Source organism: Cervus canadensis, chromosome 9, assembly GCF_019320065.1.
Source record: "Cervus canadensis isolate Bull #8, Minnesota chromosome 9, ASM1932006v1, whole genome shotgun sequence".
Taxonomy (NCBI): domain Eukaryota; kingdom Metazoa; phylum Chordata; class Mammalia; order Artiodactyla; family Cervidae; genus Cervus; species Cervus canadensis.
The window spans coordinates 14203855-14221020 of NC_057394.1; the positions used below are offsets into that span (position 1 = coordinate 14203855).

At 39.4% G+C, this 17166-nt stretch overlaps 1 protein-coding gene and 1 long non-coding RNA gene across 2 annotated transcripts in view; one reads left to right on the forward strand and one right to left on the reverse strand.

Annotated features, from left to right (window-relative positions):
- The window catches only part of LOC122447477 (ATP-binding cassette sub-family C member 4-like), a 1659665-nt gene that overhangs the window by 155985 nt on the left and 1486514 nt on the right, over nt 1-17166 (forward strand). The window lies entirely within an intron of this gene.
- The window catches only part of LOC122447487, a 17549-nt gene continuing 6169 nt past the window's right edge, over nt 5787-17166 (reverse strand). Inside the window, exons 2-3 of the long non-coding RNA XR_006271254.1 lie at nt 6885-6999; nt 5787-6115 (exon numbers count right to left, since the gene is read on the reverse strand). This is a non-coding gene — a long non-coding RNA (uncharacterized LOC122447487). The remainder of the gene's footprint in view (nt 6116-6884; nt 7000-17166) is intronic.

Sequence of the window (17166 nt, forward strand, 5' to 3'; positions counted from 1 at the left end):
CATACAGCACTGATAATAAAACTTCTAGGTTAATGGTGAAAGGATTCTCCACAGTGAGGGACACCCAGAGAGGTTCACAGAGTTACATGAAGAAGAGGAGAGGGCAGAGGGAGATAGAGGTGAGCAGGAGGAGAAAAAGGGGACTCAAGAGGAGAGAGACAGATCTAGGCAGTACTCTGTTCCCTAAGTGTTCTCCATAGCCCAGATCACACACAGAGATTCACAGAATTGGATTGAGAAGAGAAGGTGGAGGGAGGAAATAGAGGTGATCTGCAGGAGAAAAAGGAGAGGCAATAAATAAGGGGAGGAGTAATTAAACTAATAATACCCTCATGGTTGTGTTACTAAAGGTTGGATTCCTTGTACATGTCAAAATTGGAATTATCAAAAGATCTTTTGAGAATAAATACAAGAACTAATAAAAATCTGAGTAGAGGTGAGAACTCACTTAAATAATACAATATAAAAAAAAAATCACAAAATAATTTATGATTAAGAAAATATTAGGTGATTATGAAGTTTGTTTTAAAAATAGGGTCCTTTTTTTTTTTGCAAGGTTATAGTGGGTTATTAAAAATGAAAATTAAGGAGTAATAGAGGAGTAATAGAGGACTTAAAAAAAAGAAAAGAGAAAAAAATTTTTTTTCTAATTAAAAAAATTAATAATAGTAAAAATATATCTAGGAATTTCTCTGAAGCTGTTGTGGGCAATGTGGGTTCGGTATAGTTTCAGATAGCTCTTTGGTCCAGTTTACACTTCTCAATATCTATAGGCCCCTTCCAGTGTAGTTGGTGTTAACTACAGGGATTTTAATCTGTTGTACCTATTCCTTCTAAAGTGGTTCCCTTTGTTTATTTGGCTTCTGTTTGCAGGCCTCTTCAGTGTCTAATTTCTGCCCTGACACAAGTGGGCGGAGGTGGTCTCTTGTTTAGGTTCGCTTGTTCAGTCGTGCTGTGGGGAGGGAGGGGCGCTGCAGACAAATATCACTGGCGTGTGTGGGGAGCACTCGCAGTGTTCCAGCCACACTGGGTTTGCCCCCACTCATGACATGTGTGCTTTCCCCTTCTACGCTGCTCAGGCTCTGGGTTGCTGTACAGGTAACTGGCCCTGAGATGTGTGCACTTCGCAGGCCTAAGCCGCTCAGGTTCAGGTTTTCAGGTACTCCACAATGGTGCAGACTTCGTTGGGCCTGCGTTTTGTGCTTTCCCAGTCGGAGCAGCTCAGGGAAACAGGAGTTTGACAAGCGCACTCTCCCCGGGTGCAGTGCGCTTTACCCCCTCCGCGGTCCCAGCCTCAGTTTCTAGGTGTGCTGGTCTGGTGCACCTTGTGAGCTGATTTCTGGCTGCAACCCTCCCGGCAGATGTCAACCATCCAGAATCTCAGGAAGTCTTTGGTTAGAGACTGGAAGCCTGTTTGCCGTTTGGTAGGGGATGCCATCTCTGGGGCCGAGTTTGCCCCTTTCCCCTCCCCCCTGCCTCCTGTCTCCAGTGGGGGATGGGCCTGTCCGTAGCCAGCTAGCTCTTCTTTGGTATTCGCTAAGTCCTTTGTTCCTAGGCAATGCTGCCCGCTCCTCTCCATTCAGCCCTCACTTGCTGGTGGCGGATGCGAGCGTCTGGGGTACTTTTCTGCTGGGAGTTGCTTTTAGGCATGTAATCTGTGGGTTTTATTTATTTTTCCTCCCAGTTAGGTTGCCCTCCGAGATTCAAAAACTTCCCCCAGACCCACTGGTGAGAGGGTTTCCTCGTGTTTGGAAACTTCCTCTATTAAGACTCCCTTCCCGGGATGTATCTCTGTCCCTAACTCTTTTGTCTCTCTTTTTATCTTTTATATTTTGTCCTACCTCCTTTCGAAGACAATGGGCTGCTTTTCTGGGTGCCTGATGTCCTCTGCTAGCAATCAGAAGTTGTTTTGTGGAGTTTGCTCAGCATTCAAATGATCTTTCGATGAATTTGTAGGGGAGAAAGTGGTCTCACCATCCTACTCCTCCACCATCTTAGCTCCTCCCTTGGAATGTGCCTTTTTGCCTTCTCCCCATCTTTAGAGACCCTGGCCTCCATACCTGCCTGACTATTATTAACCCTTTCAAACCTCAACTAATCACGCTCTTGGTATTTCCTAGTATCACACCAGAATTGACAATTTTTCTAGTGCTGTTGTTGTAAAATTTATCAAATAATTATATCCTCATTTTTTTTTTTATTAAGTAGGTATTACCAGTGAGGCATTGAAAAAAATCAAATCTTCCTTTCTATTCTTCAGGTTTTTCTTAAGGTGATACACCTCAGCACTTTCTTTTGTTAGTGTTTAATTGTCCAGAGGATATTTTGCAGCACAGTTTATACAACTGAAAATTATTTTAGAGATACTGTTTTTGTAAACAGGCATTTGCAACCTTATTATTAAAGATTACAGTGAATTTTGATTTTGTTCATTTTATTTATTTTTTTTTCTGCACAAAGGTTTCTTTTTATTCATAACATAGGCAAAGTTGTTTAAGTCAATAAATTTTTAAGGATTTTCACACGTCCTGATTCTTTCCACTGCCAGTCACCATAGTTCCTCCAAAGCTGTCATCTTCAATAAAATGGGTGAAGTTGACTAATAACATTTACTATTTTGGTTTATTTAGGAACCTGTTTTATTCACGGGAACAATGAGGAAAAATCTGGATCCTTTTAATGAACATACAGAAAAGGAACTGTGGAATGTCTTAGAAGAGGTAATTTATTAAATGTCATTATTTTGTTAGCATCAGTATATGTGTGTGTACATTTATAGCACTGCAGGCAATTAAAGCGGAGCTTATGTGTGTAACTGACTTTGTTTACCTCCTAGCAGACCATTGATGACCTGTGTATTGATGATGATGAAAAGCAAGAATACAATGCCTCATATTTCCACTGTAGCTTTTCCCCTAGAATCCAAAGCAACTAGACACATTGCCTTGACTTTGTGTTGTGTTGTGTTCAGTTCCACAGCCATGTTTGACTCTTTGGGACTTCATGGACTGCAGCATGCTAGGCCTCCCTGTCCTTCACAATCTTCCAAAGTTTGTCCAAGTTCATGTCTATTGCATCAGTGATGCTATCCAGCCATCTCACCCTCTGATGCCCTCTTCTGCTCTCAATCTTGCCCAGTATCAGGGACTTTTCCAATGAGTTGGCTGTTCGCATCAGGTGACTAAAATACTGGAGCTTCATCTTCAGCATCAGTCCTTCCAATGAGTATTCAGGGTTGATTTCCCTTAAGATTGACTGGTTTGATCTCCTTGCTGTCCAAGGAGTCTTCTCTAGTACCACAGTTCGGAGGCATCAATTCTTTGGTGCTCTACCTTCTGTGTCCAGCTCTCACAACCATACATGACCACTGGGAAGATCATAACTTTGACTATAGCAGAGCACTAAACTAAAATTTTAAATTATGGGTTCAAATTCTATTGGTGACCTAGTAAATTAATTACTCTAATTCCCCTGTAATATTCACTTTATTACTCTGGTATTAGGGAACAGCTACTAAGTGAAGATAATAATAGCTTTTCATTATTAACTGAAAGATAAGTGAGATCATACTACTAATAGTGTGATGTTTCATAAGTGTTTATAAGGGTAAATTATACAGTTGAAATGTGATAATAATTATATATTGACTGCTATTTTAATGCTGCAGAAGAAATGCAAGTAATGGAACCCTGGAGCTTTAGCAAAATTTTTACAGTTTTAAGTTCATTTCTAGAAGATGTTTTATTTGTCTGGTGTCCCTTTGGACAACTTCTTTGAATCTCCTCACTATTTCATGAAATGGATTTTGAGTGTTAAGGTGTTGTTGGTTGGTATATTTTAATATGTTATTTTGTGTATTTGCCCCAGTTTTGTAAATTGATTCTAAGCTACTTACGGCAGAAAATATATCTCAGCCTCTCAACTATAGACAGATTTTAAACCCTCATAGGACTTAGCTCAGTCTTCTGCTTTTAAAAAGTAAGCACTTAATAAATACTTAATGTTTGATTGATCTCTTCAGTTCATAGAAGCATGGCTTATTTCTCTCAAAACAAAAATGTTTTTTGTTTTTTTCCCACAAATCCCAATGACACAGTGTTGTTGTTTTGCATTGATACTTTTTGTTATTTAGTGTCACCCTTTCAGTGGTAGCTCTCAAATCTGTAATACACAGATGAATTTGACTGTGAGCAAGTCAACTTGAAGGCCTGACAATCTCCTGCCAATATTTCTGGTTTTTGAAGGATGTCAGCACTGAGTCTTCACACACCCACCCTGCTTTCTAGCAACTGTGAGGATTTTATGCTCTTAAATCATGTCAATTGCTTCACCTTCTTCTTGAGAAGCAGTAGACCTCTGATTTCATTTAAGTCAGTGAGTCTTTCTACAATGAAATTCTAGAAGAGAAGAGGTAGAGCAGTTAACCATCAAATATAAAGACATATGGGAGGATCCACTTCTAGTGAACTCAGATGAAAAATTTAATGATGAGATTAGTACACACCTTTCAAAAAACTAGAAGTATTGGTAACTTATTTTCCAATTTGTTTCCAAGCTTGAGATCTCTCTTTACAGATCTTCCAGTAGTAAAATTACTATTGAATTTTAGAACACATTGTTCTATGGACAGTGAAGAAACTTTAATTGTGAGATAAATCCTTTGAAAAGCTATCTTAGAACTTGGCTCTAACTTATATTTAATTCATCTGTAGGAGCCAAAATCAAAATAAAATGTAGTAGCCTCTGAATTCTAATAATGATGAAGTGCTGGAAGGGGTCGACAATACTAAGATATACCTTTATATAAAGTACATTTGGAAATTTCTATAAATAGAAATAAACATGAGTTTATTTCACAAAGTGAAGTGTGTGGTTTCCATATACCACTTCCAGAAGTGGTCCTGTTACTTTAGTGCTATCTCTTAGGGAGGAAACATCCCATCATTGTATTTCTCTAGGAATTGTTCCTTTATGACTTTTATGTGATATTGTAGAATATCTACTAAATCTTTCATTGATAAACATGCAAATGTTATAAAGAAATACTTCCTATAGTAACAGAGTGATGAGATGATTTGTCAGTCTAAGAAGTATCACTCAAGCAAAGAGGTCAAATTTTAGGTGGATTAACACCCCCAGTTATTGGTTTATAAGTGATGCCAAACAAATGGAAAATGTGAACCCTAACTCAGAATCTTCCTGAGAGTAAGAGGGCACCACTACGTTTTCTTTTTTAAAAACTTCAGCTAAAAGTAAAAGAAGACTTTAAATTTATTTTTAAATCCTTAATTCTGTCTCTTCCTTCTCCCTTGACTGATTTGGACACTCAGAAGGGAGACAGTTTTATGAATGCTGCCCATCTCATCTTAGTTATTTTTTTCAAGGTATACTGAAAATAATTTTTTTCAATTAATGATAAAGAGTTTACTGTAAATTGAGGAAAGTTCATCAGAAATTAATGTTGATTGGGACACCTAAAAAGCAAGGGCAGCTCTACCAATATAACATCAGTAGTGTCTGAAGATGAAGCACTTTATCTCTCAAAGGTTAAGGAATCATGGTAAATAAAACTCTGGAAAAGAAGGGACTATACATACATATATATTTAAAATAGTGACTGATTCACATTGATGTATCATAGAGACCACTGCAACATTATAAAACAATTATCCTCTAGTTAAAACAAAAAAACAAACAAGAACTCTTGAAAATAATCAGCAGTATGTTGCTTCTGTTAAAAAAAGAAAACAGCTTTGATCCTGGAATAGACAACTAAGGAGGGCATACCTTATGAAAACTGTGAAGAAATAACACAGTTATGTTCAATGTTGATAGTATCTCTGTTAGGACACAAGTGTGTCTTATCACACAGAAAACCAAGATTCAGAAATCTGGGTGTCAGCAGCCTGTGCATCAGGAATCACATGATTCAATCCTGACTGTGGAGACAGCTCACATGTCCATTTCCTGGGGCCTTGCATTAGGTGAACAGGCTCCCCCTTTACTTCCTTTTCTGCTGGTCCTTCTCTAGTGAAAGCTCTTCTCCATCTGTTGATTGCGCTTCAGTGTCTCTTCCAACCCACACCAGCCTTTCTTTTTGAAAAGTAGGACGGTTCTACAAAATATGGAGACAATCTGACATCTCACAATCTCCTGTGAGGGGCATTGGCACCTGGCTAGTAGATACAGTATATATAGTAGGTTACTCTGAAATCATGATAATAGAAATGGTTGTCTTATAAATTCAGATTATTACTTCCAGTTTTGCTGTAGCTTATTACTTCCCCAAGCTCAAAAACAATCTTAGGCATTTTGTACTGAGATATATAGTGTTCAATAGTATTATTCTCTCTGCTTTCCTTAAATTATACCTTTTAAAATGCCTTCCACAGTTTACATTATGATGTTATGGTATCTTGGAGCCAGTTAATTGTTAGAAGAATATATTTTTTTGCACTTCCATTTAGTAAGAAAATAGTATTATATATAAATTATCTGTATGGATTTGTTTCCTAATTTATAGGAACAGATGTCACAAGATAAGATGCACTTATAACTTCATTCATACATCCAACAAATATTATTGAGAGACCTTTAGACAGGCATAGTTGCAGATTCTAGGATTATCACAGTCATCAAAATTGATAAAGTCTCTACCATTTAGCTTAAACTCTTGTGGAGAAGAGGGAAAACCAGTCAATGCATGTGTAATAAATTCTCAGTGCTGATACATGTGAAAAAGAAAATAAAGTAGAACATGAAGAGAGGCCAGCTGACAGCATTATTAATAATGGACAATATCTGTTGATTTCTTTGTATCAACCACTACAAACTCTACACATACTGACTCATTTTATACTCTGATGATGTTAGCAAGTACATACCTTTATTATTTCATCTTCATGTTAGTTTCATTATCACAGTCTGAGAAAGCAGTGTTTACTGGAAAAGATTTTCACCTCACAAAAGCCTCAGTCCTTGTAGGCCAAAGTGGAAAACCTAAAGGAAAGTAAAAAAAACAAAAAACAACCAAAAAAAAAAAAAAAAAGATTAGTGATGAGATATCATCCAAATTGAGAGCAAGTGTGAGATTATTTCTTTAAAGTTAAGACATCAGTCTTATGAAAGACCAATTTGATGTACAAAGATTACTAATGTCAGCTCAGAAGGAAAAGTGATAAAAGCTTTGCCACTGTCACACCTTTGATTAGTCCCATCACTGGGTGCAAATGTATGAATTTGTTTCATAGATAGAATACTAAGTCCTCTTGCTTGTAATGGAGGAAAAGGGGTGACTAAGCTGCCATCTTCCATTTTATAATTTTCTCTACAAACACTTGCATCACAATTGAAATCTTACCCTTTAGATTCTACAAATATCAATACCATACTTAATCCTAAATGAGAATTCCCTCTTTCTGAGCTTGAACTCCATCAGGAGCATAATTCAGGATCATATTCATACAAATATTCCAGCATTTAGGATACCATGAAAATGTTGCCCTTTCACCCCTGCTACTGCTGCTGCTAAGTCACTTCAGTCGTGTCTGACTCTGTGCGACCCCACAGACGGCAGCCCACCAGGCTCCCCTGTCCCTGGGATTCTCCAGGCAAGAATACTGGAGTGTGTAGCCATTTCCTTCTCCAATGCATGAAAGTGAAAAATGAAAGTGAAGTCGCTCAGTCCTGTCCGACTCTTCACGACCCCATGGACTGCAGCCTACCAGGCTCCTCTGTCCATAGGATTTTCCAGGCAAGAGTACTGGAGTGGGGTGCCATGCCTTCTCTGCTTTCACCCCTAGTGTTTTGTTATTTGACAGTGTAATTCTGGGTCCCTGCTCACTGGTCATCACTCATCACTCTGTTGGTCGCTTAATCTGAAGTATATTTACTTTTCGTTCTTTAACTTCAAGCATAGTCTGGGTTTGGTTCTTATTCCACAATATTTATCCAAAACAAATATTTGTTGAAATGACTCCTACCAACCAGTGACCTTCAGATTATCTCTGGCAGTTAAAAGTTTGTTTTATATTATCTTATGATTACAATTTTTAAATTTTTTTTTTATTGAAGGATAATTGCTTTACAGAATTTTGTGGTTTTCTGTCATACATCAACAAGAATCAGCCGTAGGTACACTCATGTCCCCTCCCCCCCGAACCTCTCTCCCGTCTCCCTCCCCAGCCCACCCTTCAGCCTGTTACAGAGCCCATGTTTAGTTCCCTGAGCCATACGGCAAATTCCCACTGGCTATCTATTTTACATATCGCATTGTAAACTTCTGTGTTACTCTCTCCATACAACTCCCCTTCTCCTTCTTCCCCTCCCCCCATGTCCATAGGTCTGTTCTCTATGTCTGTTTCTCTGAAACTGGAGCCTATTATACAGAATGATTACAATTTTTTGACAGTAGATTAATATAAACACCACCCATACCCATGGTCTGGGGGAAATAAGATGTTATATTGTGTCCTGTTTTTCCTGAGTTTCCTCACTGTGAAACATTTATGACATTGAAGAAAATGCAGTTGATTGGTAAAATAGCTATGGGATTAAATTCGGGGAGGAACCAAAGCCAAAATAGGCTCCAGGTTTAATAATATACGAGGTACAGTTTGCCATTGTTTGAATTTGTATTTTTTTAAACCTTTAGATCTTCCAAAATGGTAAAGTACTGATAAGATTGTATCTTTAGAGAACCATACTTCCTGCAATAATTTTGTTAGAAAATTTTTTCCCTTAGTGTACTAACACCTAGGCAAAATATACTTTGGGAAACTGTAAAGATCCTTTTAACTTTTCTGTTTCGATCAGATTGGGAGAAATAGCTTCATTTCTTGAGAGACTTCCTTAACTAATCCCTGGTGGGATTTCTGGTGGATGTCCTGTGTCAGGGATGGGGGGCACTGAGATCTTTCTGTCCTGAGTTGACTCCACCATCTTTCTCAGTGAATGCTCCTGGGAAGGAGCTCTCCCCATCAGGTGGCTGTACATGTAAGATACATAAGAAGTCCTGAGGACATCAAAACTCTTAATATAAGAGGCTTATCTCCTTCAGCAGAAATTTGTGTAGGAAAATGTTCTTTCTGTATCCCAGGTACAACTTAAAGAAACCATCGAAGGTCTTCCTGGTAAAATGGATACTGATTTAGCAGAAACAGGATCAAATTTGAGTGTTGGACAGAGACAACTGGTGTGTCTTGCCAGGGTTATTCTCAAGAAAAATCAGATATTGATTATTGACAAAGCCACATCAAATGTGGATCCAAGGTAAGGCACTGAGGTCCATGAAACCTGGAATTTTTATTTTAACTGTGGTAAATGGAAAATGCTTGATGATGCTTAAAAATGTTTCTAAATGTTCTCTTTGTCCAAAAGGTATCTCTTGATAAGATTAATTCTAGAAAACAAAGAAAGAAACTAAAGCATGTTATATAGTATTAATATTGTTATGAGACTTCCTAAGAGAGCAAAATTCCTAAATCTAGCTTCTCACAATTTCAAGCTTTCAAGGGAAGAATATTTCCCATTGTTTTATGAAAACTGTTAAATTTGTAAGCAGATTTTTTATACTTAGTTTTTTAGAAAGAAGATTAAGTCATAAAGCATGGATTTTTAAAAATCATCATCATTATATATGATATTTTTAAGTCTTAAGTCTGCTTTTCCTGTCTTTACTAACTAAATGGAACTTCTTTGATTCCAGAACTGATGAGTTAATTAAAAAAACAATCCATGAGAAATTTGCCCAGTGCATTGTGGTAACCATCACACACAGATTGAGCACCGTTATTGACAGTGACATGATAATGGTAAGACCCTTACCTGTGGAATTTCAGTTATTTCCATTTTCGTTCAATTTTGCAATATATCCTTCCTTGTAAAACTTTATAGGAACCTCTAATAAGTTAACTTTCTCTTAATTTTTCTCCATTCCTGACAATAACTTAACTTATACCTTCAGAATGTGCTATTAAATAATATATCCAATAATTTCATATTTTCATATTAAAAGTTTATTTATACTCATTTTTCTTAAAGATGGCCAACCATGAGAATATTCCAAATCCAAGATAAGTCTCCATATTTCAGAGTAGTAGAACATGGTCATTTTTACTATACCACAGTTGTTTCATTATTTTTAGATTCCCATAACCAAAAATTGAGATCTTTGGGGATTCCCTGGCTCTCCAGTGATCAGGACTTCATGCTCTCACTGCCAGGGGCCAAGGTTTAATCCCTGGTTGGAGAACTAAGATCCCACAAGCCACATGGCATGGCAGATTTTTTTTAAATAGTCTTTTATTTAGATTACCAGGATGCTGTTGACTAAAGTTGAAAAACTTCTTAGCTGTTTCTGTCAGAGGGGATTCCATGAGAAGAAAGGGCCTGGTGAGAAAAACAAAGTATTTTCACAGAAAGCACTTAATAAAGGAAATATGTCACACAGCAATTGGAGGGCTAGATATGTTAGAAAACACTGGGTTAATCATTTTAGCAGGCAGATACTGTGTCCTAGGACAGATCTCCAGACCCAAGTACTCAAGAGAGGCCCTAAAGAGTCGGTGCTCAGACCTCCATGGAGCAGTCACTGCGCAGGTGCTGGTGATATTTGTGAGGGAGCAGGAGGGGGCTGGTTCTCCACATGCTAATGGAACCTGGAATCTGGAGTCAGGTCCCACTGCTGAGGTGATGCTGCAGGATTAGCAGAAACTAGACAGTCTGTTTCTGGAGAAGGCAATAGCACCCCACTCTAGTACTCTTGCCTAGAAAATCCCATGGATGGAGGAGCCTGGTAAGCTGCGGTCCATGGGGTCGCTAAGAGTCGGAAACGACTGAGTAACTTCACTTTTACTTTTCACTTTCATGCATTGGAGAAGGAAATGGCAACCCACTCCAGTGTTCTTGCCTGGAGAATCCCAGGGATGGGGGAGCCTGGCGGGCTGCCGTCTGTGGGGTCGCACAGAATTGGACACGACTGAAGTGATTTAGCAGCAGTAGCAGACAGTCTGTTTGTTCTGTGACTCCCTCTAGTGCTCCCTACTGGTAGGATCTAACAAAGAGCCAGCTGGCCAAAAGTGAAAGTGAAAGTCACTTGGGCATGTCTGACTCTTTGTGACCCCATGGACTATACAGTCTATAGACTTCTCTAGGTCAGAATACTGAAGAGGGTAGCCTTTCCCTTCTCCAGGGGGTTTTCCCAACCTCGGATTGAACCTAAGTCTTCTGCATTGCAGGCTGATTCTTTACCAACTGAGCCACAAGGGAAGCCCAAGAATCCTGGAATGGATAGCCTATCCCTTCTCCACGGGATCTTCCCAGCCCAGGAATTGAACCAAGGTCTCCTGCACTGCAGGCAGATTCTTTACCAAATAAGCTATCAGGGGCAAAGTGTTTCTGAAATGTGATTTGCAAAGAGCCAGCCTCTGCATCACTAAAGAGTGTAGAAAGAAAGCTAGGTCAGGGCTGAGAGACTGTAGATAAACAACTAGCAAGTTTCTTACATAGTAGATCTGGACTCAGCACACAGAGCAGGCTCTAAGCTTTGGTGTTTGGATATCTGTCTAGTATCTTTCCTGCAATTTTGATTTGTTCTTTCTTCCTCAGACATTTAGTATTTCCTTCCTTAGCTTTGTTTTCCTCCTTCCTCCCTCCCTTCCTTTTTCCTCTCTTTTTTCTAACTCTCTCTCTTTTTCTTTTCCCTCTGTTGCTGAATTTCAATAAATCTTAGGATGTGGATTTATAAAATGACAAGGAAAACCATTCCTCAGGGAGAAATCTTTGGCTGCAAATAAGCCCTAAGGAATTCAAGTTGTTTTCAAGCTAATTCCCAGCCTGTGGAAACAAGTTGATATTACTCATTTTACAGATGCTAACTACTGTCACAAGATCCTGCAGTATCCAGTGTTGCTGATTAGATATGAAGTAAATAGATAAAGAAAGCCTGCACAGTGCTTAAGAGGCAGCAGAGTTAACTTTTATTTCAATGGTCTATACTAAACAGGTCAGTCAGTATATACTAAACAGGTAATAATCAGTAACAAATGGTCAATAATACTCAAACTTCCTTATGTTCAGGGATAATGGAGCTGCCTCTTTTGACTTCTTGAGCAGTTCCGGGAATATCACCTCCCTCCCTACTCTGCATGCATTGTCAGGTGGGATCACCAGTGGGGACACTGAGTAGATACCAGATTGACAGCACCGAGACAGTGCCTATGGCCTCACTCCTCTGAGGTGGATGTACTTAGGGGTGAACTTTGGAGAGGCAAACGACAAAAGTAGGGCATCAGCAACCAATGGATGCCTAGATCCAAGCAGTGTCTGGTCACCTGAACTAAAACATCTCAGTCAGAAGCAGGCCTCTCCTGCAGAGTTTTGTGAGGGACCTGATGACATTCCATGATTTTAGGACAGTGACTTTGAAATGCCAACACTTTGCTTAGCATGAAGCATCCTTAGTCCTTTCTTTTTGTTCTTGAATGCTAATTGGAAAAGTAACCTTTGATTTCTACTCTTTACCTGTCACTTTGTTATTCTCATGCCTCAGCCTTATATTTTGCAGTTCAGTTCAGTTCAGTCACTCAGCCGTGTCCAACTCTTTGTGACCCCATGAACCGCAGCACGCCAGGCCTCCCTGCCCATCACCAACTCCTGGAGTCCACCCAAACCCATGTCCATTGAGTTGGTGATGCCATCCAACTATCTCATACTCTGTCATCCCCTACTCTTCCTGCCCTCAATCTTTCCCAGCATCAGGGTCTTTTCCAGTGAGTCAGCTCTTCACATCAGGTGGCCAAAGTATTGGAGTTCAGCTTCAACATCAGTCCTTCCAGAGAACACGCAGGACTGATCTCCTTTAGGATGGACTGGTTGGATCTCCTTGCAGTCCAAGGGACTCTCAAGAGTCTTCTCCAACACCACAGTTCAAAAGCATCAAATTTTTGGCACTCAGCTTTCTTTATAGTCCAACTCTCACATCCATACATGACCACTGGAAAAACCATAGCCTTGAGTAGACGGACCTTTGTTGGCAATGTAATGTCTCTGCTTTTTCCTATGCTATCTAGGTTGGTCATAGCTTTCCTTCCAAGGAGTGAGCGTCTTTTAATTTCATGGCTGCAATCACCATCCACAGTGATTTTGGAGCCCAGAAAAATAAAGTCTGACACTGTTTCTACTGTTTCCCCATCTATTTCCCATGAAGTGATGGGATCAGATGACATGATCCTAGTTTTCTGGATGTTGAGCTTTAAGCCAAGTTTTTCACTCTCCTCTTTCACTTTCATCAAGAGGCTCTTTAGTTCTTCTTCACTTTCTGCCATAAGGGTGGTGTCATCTGCATATCTGAGGTTATTGATATTTCTCCTGGCAATCTTGATTCAAGGTTGTGCTTCCTCCAACCCAGCATTTCTCATGATGTACTCTGCATATAGGTGAAATAAGCAGAGTGACAATATACAGCCTTGACGTACTCCTTTTCCTATTTGGAACCAGTCTGTTGTTCCATATCCAGTTCTAACTGTTGCTTCCTGACCTGCATACAGATTTCTCAAAAGTCAGGTCAGGTGGTCTGATATTCCCATCTCTTTCAGAATTTTCCACAGTTTATTGTGATCCACACAGTCAAAGGCTTTGGCATAGTCAATAAAGCAAAAATAGATGTTTTTCTGGAACTCTCTTTCTTTTTTGATGATCCAGTGGATGTTGGCAATTTGATCTCTGGTTCCTCTGCCTTTTCGAAAACCAGCTTGAACAAAGTTCACGGTTCATGTATTGCTGAAGCCTGGCTTGGAGAACTTTAAGCATTACTTTACTAGTGTGTGAGATGAGTGCAATTGTGCGGTAGTTTGAGCATTCTTTGGCATTGCCTTTCTTTGGGATTGGAATGAAAACTGACCTTTTCCAGTCTTGTGGCCACTCCTCAGTTTTCCAAATTTGCTGGCATATTGAGTGCAGCACTCTCCCAGCATCATGTTTTAGGATTTTAAATAGCTCAACTGGTATTCCATCACCTCCACTAGCTTTGTTCATAGTGATGCTTCCTAAGACAACTGCCCTCCAGAAACATACTTCTTCCACAAGGAATGAATGATGCTGTGAAATTTCCCTTTTAAAACCCTTTGTCAAGCTTTAGAGGCAGCAACAGAAAGATGACTTGATCTGTAGTGCGAATAAATTCTTTGCTTCTAAATGTACCCTGGAGGTGTATTTTTGGGTTTTGGTATTACACCTTTCATGAAAGGAGCTTCCTGTTACTACCTAATTCTTATACAAGCTGTCACCTTGGAATGTAGCCTCTCTGGTGACTCAGATGGTAAAGAATCTGCCTGCAGTGCAGGAGACCTGGGTGTGATCTCTGGTTCAGGAAGATCCCCTAGAGAAGGGAATGGCAATCCTGTCCAGTGTTCTTGCCTGGAAAATCCCATGGACAGAGGAGCCTGTTGGGCTACAGTCCATGTGGTCACAAGGAGTTGGACACAACTGAACAACCAAAACTTTCACTTTGGAATGTATGATTGGTTAAGGAAACAGTAAAAAAAAAAAGACAGCATTTGGCAGACGTGTCAGCTGCTTAGTTCTAAGTCTTTATCTATCAGTGCTTGATCCATAGTTGTAAATGTCTAGTTCATAAGTATCTCCTTAATCAATCATCTTTGTTGTCATTATCAAAATATGTCCATGTGTTTAATGTTTTACTTACCAGTCCGTTCAGTTTAGTTCAGTTGCTCAGTCGTATCTGACTCTTTGCAACCCCATGGACTGCAGCACGTCAGGCCTCCCTGTCCATCACCAACTCCAGGCATTTACTCAAACTCATGTCTATTGAGTTGGTGATGTGACCTCAGATTTAAGTCCTTAACCTAGTTTTACAAAACAATTTACAGCCCGTCCCTCCCCACCTTTCTAGTTCTGTCCCTCTTTGCTCCCCCTCCTTCCTTCACAGCTGAAAGCACACTGACGGTCTTTCAGGTCTCCAAATGCAGTCCCTTACAGTGTGTCCTTTCTCAACTGTTGGTGGCTTAGATTAACGTCCCTGCAGTGGAAATTGTGAGATGGCTGGATTTGGGATAGTCAATGAAGTGGAGCTACGTGATGGACTGAACATGAGATCTTAGGGGAGAAAGGGAAATACAAGGGTTCTCTTTGGAGCCTGTGATGATGACCTTGTTTTCCATGATGACCTTGCCCTTCACTGTGGAGCTGACCTTCCTATTCCTGTTTTGGGAGACCTTCAGTTTAAGGCTCTCTGGTCAAGTTCATCAGTAATGTCACAAGGAGATTCCAGGAGAAGATGTAAACCTGGCCACTTGTTTACATCTTAGTCTGATCTGGTTGTAGCTGCTGACTCCTCTGGTAGGAAGAGCAGCAAGAGATATGCATCCTCCAGCTTCAGGGCTGGAGAATTGTCCTCTGTTCTACACCCACCCCAGCTGTAAACCTTGTATTTTTTTCTAAAGCTTTGGATTACCAGTCGACTTTCAATCAGCAAAAACACCATAAATATTGTTTTTCTCAAAACTTTGACTTTCGAGGCACCTGTTTTTCTTGATTGCTTTAGAAATACAGGAATATGGGGGATGTATAAATTAGGAATTTGGGATTAATAGATACCCACTACTACATATAAACAACATTATCTACTCTATAGCACAAGTAAGTATTTTCAATATCTTGTAATAACTTGTAATAGATAAAAATCTGAAAAAATATATAATCTCTCTATATTTATATATGTACAACTGAATCACTTTGCTGTATACTTGAAACATTATAAATCAGCTATACTTCAATTTAAAAAAAGAGTAAAAAGAAATATAGGCATATCTTGTTTTACTCTACTTCACAGATACTGACTTTTTTTTTTTTTTTTAACAAATTGGATGTTTGTCACAACCCTACATCAAGTAAGTCTATTGGTGCCATTTTTTAAAAACAACATTTGCTCACCCCAAGTCTCTGTGTCACATTTTGCTAATTCTCACAATATTTCAAAGTTTTTCACTATCATTACTTGTTTATGGTGATCTGTGCCCAGTGAACTTTAATGTTACTACTATAACTTACTGAAGGCTCAGATGATGATTAGCATTATTGAGCAGTAGAATATTTTTAAATTAAGATCTGCACATTGTTATTTTCATTCACAATGCTATTACACACTTGATAGGCTACAGTGTAGTACAAATTTAAACTTCTTTATGCTCTGGAAAACCAGGAACTTAATGAGACACTTTATTGTGATATTCACTTCACTGTGGTGTTCTGAAACTGAATCCGCAATATCTCCAAGTTTCCTTTCCAGAAATCAAGTGATTATCTGTTCCAAAAGCTTTGAGGACATAAGTCAATGAGCTGTAAAGCCCAATAATGCTCGACAGGGCAGGCAGCCAGGTAGGGGGAGTGATTGGGTAAGTGATAGATGCTGATGAAGGGCATAATCCACAGTGTTGTCCCTATGGTCATATATTTCCAAGTGCTTTTGTTGTTGTGCAGTCACTCAGTTGCGTCTGACGGCCAGCCCATGGACTGTAGCACTCCAGGCTTCCCTGTCCTTCACTATCTCCCACAGTTTGCTCAAACTCATGTACCTCAAGTCGGTGATGCCATCCAACCATCTCATCCTCTGTCATCCTCTTCTCCTGTTGCCCTCAATCTTTTCCAGCATCAGGGTCTTTTCTAATGAGTCAGCTTTTTGCATCAGGTGGCCAGGTATTGGAGTTTCAGCTTCAACATCAGTCCTTCCAATGAATATTCAGGGGTGATTTCTGTTAGGATTGACTGGTTGGATCTCCTTGCAGTCTGAGGGACTCTCAAAAGTCTTCTCCAGCACCACAGTTTGAAAGCATCAATTCTTGTGCACTCAAGTCTTCTTTGGTCCAATCTCACATCTGTACATGACTACTGGAAAAACCATAGATTTGACTATACGGAACTTTGTCAGCAAAGTGATGTCTCTGCTTTTGAACACACTGTCTAGATTTGTCATAACTTTTCTTCCAAGGAGCAAGCGTCTTTTAATTTCATGGCTGCAGTCTCCTCTGCAGTGATTTTGGAGCCCCAGAAGATAAAATCTGTCACTTTTTCCATTGTTTCCCCATCTATTTGCTATGAAATGATGGGACCAGATGCCATGATCTTAGTTTCCTTTTTTTTTTTTTTTTA